Source organism: Ochlerotatus camptorhynchus, unplaced genomic scaffold (genome assembly GCF_037179485.1).
Source record: "Ochlerotatus camptorhynchus isolate MF236.1 unplaced genomic scaffold, CSIRO-AGI_Acam_v1.1 ptg000035l, whole genome shotgun sequence".
Lineage (NCBI taxonomy): Eukaryota > Metazoa > Arthropoda > Insecta > Diptera > Culicidae > Ochlerotatus > Ochlerotatus camptorhynchus.
In genome coordinates this window covers 581,244-584,975 of record NW_027040526.1, presented here as the reverse complement: position 1 = coordinate 584,975, position 3,732 = coordinate 581,244, and the positions used below count along the sequence as shown (strand labels likewise).

Here is a 3,732-nt window from a genome sequence, read left to right as displayed (position 1 = left end):
ATAGTAGTGTACTGTACCGAAAGTATCAAGCCGGGCGGCATCAACAGTGTGAGCAATAGGGTGGGTCCATGTTGTAATACCCAAAGCAATATTGGATTATTTAACATGCAAATAAATATTTTCATTTTCGTTTCTCATACATTTTCCCAACCTTACATTTCTCTCGCAAATCCAGATCTCAATGCAAATCGCAACAGCAGTGGGGAACAGTAAGTTGTGACCTTCCATACAAACTTGACTCACCCTAAGGAGTGAATTACCTGAAACCACGACGACCGACGCGGACGATCACTACGACAACAACAACAGGAACAACCAACCAACGAACCAACCAAACCAAGCCGCGAGCAATTCATAATGAACAACTCACTACTGCTTCATTTGGACGATCAACGAACGTGCGGTCCTCGGTACCTACCTACCACCTAGTCGAAGAAACTCTGGCATTGCCCCTCGCTCGACCGCACATGGTTGGATGGAACTACTACTGCTGCTGCTGCTGTGAAGTTGAAGCGCGAAACTCAGTAGCATTTCGGCGGTTGATGGCGAGACGCGTCGCGAAGCGGCAGTAGTTTTGGATCACAGTCAGTGCACTCGTTGGACCCCTTGGAAAACAGGGCCGTCGTACCGCTTACTAGCCTATATTTAATTTTCGTGATAACAGCAACTACACACATTGATCGAACTATAACAGCACTTTATTTACGAAACGATTCCGGAGCTGTGAGTTCAACATAGGCGAGCGCGTGTTTTCGTTAAATTTAGTGGGTTGAACAGCGGAACAGAAAAGGGTTCTTTCCATGTATTTCAATCATCAGTGACTCGGTTTTATCACACCTTTGGCCTGCAACGTTGCGAATGGCAGTGGGATAGTAGTGTGTTTGTGAGTGGGGAGGGGGCGCGGAGAAGTCCAGCTCAGACAGTGTTCTTATCAGTGAACGGAATTTTGTTTTCGGAGTGTGTGGCCGAAGTTCCCGAGGAACCTTCTCGGCTCCAGTTGAGGCGAAGGTGTGATACTGCGTGGAAGGTGACTCCAGTGTGAGATGGTTCGATTGGTTTATTTCATTGTGTCTTTTCAGAGAGTTAAAATTGATTAGTGTCTATTAGGAGCGGTGAATCCCAGCTGATTGATCATCAATTTCAGTGAGAGAGAGAAAAAAATAAACGGGAATCCCGTCAGCACATACGAAACAACAAAAAATCGTTACATAACAACATCGAAGGAAGCAAAAAGAAACCGTCAGTGCATCCCAGAAGGAAAGGAAATACAGGAAAAGCAATAAAAGTTAACCGAAACCGGTGATCAAGTGTGCGCGTATTGGGGAAAATATAAAACAGAAAGAAGTACCTACCAACACGGAATGTCTTCATCGGTGAAAGATCGTCGCACGGGTAGCGGAGTTAAATAATTTATGAAGAAAGTTGTAAGAAAAATTGTGTCTCTATGAGCCGTGTGCCGATGATTTTTGATCTTGATAACGAGTTGCCGGAGCTGAGTGTGCATTGACTGATTTCGAAATTATCAGTGACACTGGTGTGATTGAGTGCTTGGAACGGAGGGAGTACGAAGGAACCAAAGTACCGAGCATCAATTTGGTCGGAGTCAACGTTTCAGGAGTTTGAATTTCTGAAATTGACGATATACGCAAGACAACTATAGACTAAAGAGAAGACAATCACCTGGAGGCCATTATCTAACGCAGGCCTCGTTCTGGATTAATAAAGGTGAGTGATATTCTTGATTTAGTTGAAAAATCTGTAAGTTACAAATCAGAAGATTTTCTCAATACGAGGCTTGCCAGTTGCATACAACATTTTTTTGCACTCAAACGAGAGTCGAAAAGTAGAGCTTTTCAGCACTGGATGCTGATAAGTAGTACTTTTTGACAATGTTCTTTTAGTTCTGAAATGTAGCCCATTGTGTTATTTAAAACAGTGTCGAAAAGTGGCACTTTTCTGTAAAAAAGTGATAAAAAATATTATATGGCATCCAATATTGTTAATGGTAAAGTTTAAAAAAAAATTAAATGTCAAATACAATAGGTTTTCATATAAGTGATACATATGGTCAAAATTACCATCCATTGCTGTGGCGTTGCCTTAACCTCAAACTACCTGTGCACCAACTCTCAAAACATAAACAATTATCAAAATATTGCTTGCAATGGATAGATATCGAGTTAACTAGAAGAGTGAATGCATTTTTCAACCGATTCAAGTATGAATATGGCATTAAATCTGGTTTTTAAAGTTGGTGCACAGGTAAAAAGTGAGGTTACGGGACGCCGCTGATCCATTGATATCCGTTGCCTATATTTAATCAAATAGAATTCAACCAGAACCACCACCGTTTATTGTTATTTAAAGAATCATATACATTGACAATTAGTTATTAGTTTTATCGTAGAAGAATTGGCATTATTTTTTTTAATTTCAAAACAAGCATAAAGAAAGTACTCCGTAGGGTGTTCAATTCATGCCTTTGCAATAAAACCAAAACAAGTACTACAGTTTCAACTGTTTTGCTTTGAGTGTGTGATGAGAGATTGTAATCTTTCTGTCTGCAGTAAGAAACTGCAATTCTGTTTTACTTTTGACTATGAAATGATTGTTCATATTTGGTAAAGATCATTTTAAAAACGTTCTAATTCTTCTCCTTCTTCTTCGCATTTCAAGCTTTTTGCGTATTGCATATTAGCTTATTGCGTGCTCACAACTTATCGTTCTAGGTGCACTTCCACACAGTGTTGCCCCTTTTTGACGTAGGACTACGTCTTTCGGGAAGATGGGGGTACAATTTATGAAAAGCGAAAAATGAAATTATGAAAGATTTTGAACGTTAATAACTTAGCTGCCCCTGGACCAATTTCAATTATTTTATCACCAATCGATCAGAAACATTTCTACGCATCGATAACAATGCTCTTGACTGTTGATTTTCAAATTGAAACTATTGAAAAAGTGGTATATGTCAAACATTGTCCAAAAGCGTCGAAATAACTAACAAATCCACCATTTACGTACATGCATGTGCTGCTTCCCCAACACAGTCATCAGAGAATGGTTCCTAGATGAAACAAGTCGAAGTGACATTCGCCTCCGATCTTCGGGTGTGTACGAATAGGGAGGATACAATTGCGGAACATTTTGTTGCCAATTCAGCACCACACGCCCGCAACGACCACACAAAATGCTGTTTTTTCCTAGGATTTGTTTTCCGTGCTGAGCACCAATGCTACCCACACCCATGCTTGGCATACACAGTTTTGGTCGTTATATAGCCAATTGGAAGCGAGAAAATATGGTACCGGCAGAGCTGGTTGTCTATATAAGAGGTTGCTATCTACGCTTTAGGCTCAGTTTCGATTCACCCGTTCAACGAGAAACAAGTGTTAAGTGCTCGGAAAAGGAGACACCAAGCGTCATCGGAAGGTTCTAGGTGAAAAATCAAGGGTACTGCCAAGCCTGTCATTCGTCGTCTGGCTCGACGTGGTTATGTCAAGTGTCTCCGGTCTGATCTCCGAGGAAACCCGAGATGTGCTGACAATATGCGCGATGCCGTCACCTATACTGAACACGCCAGGCACAAAACCGTCACGGCCATGGACGGCTTATCGACCCATCAACCCATTGGAGCCCTTTTCAGGGCCACTAAGTTCATTTCAGTAAAGAGTTAGAATATAATATATATAGAGTAACTCATAATTCACCCATTCAATTGGGTTCTTTAAG

General features: G+C 41.2%; 1 long non-coding RNA gene across 1 annotated transcript; it reads left to right on the top strand.

Annotated features, from left to right (window-relative positions):
- Positions 1–220: 220 nt before the first annotated feature.
- On the top strand, positions 221–1,391 carry LOC135709607 (uncharacterized). Its single transcript, XR_010518355.1, has 2 exons — positions 221–1,008; positions 1,080–1,391. It is a non-coding gene; the product is annotated as an uncharacterized LOC135709607 (long non-coding RNA).
- The last annotated feature ends 2,341 nt before the right edge of the window (positions 1,392–3,732 follow it).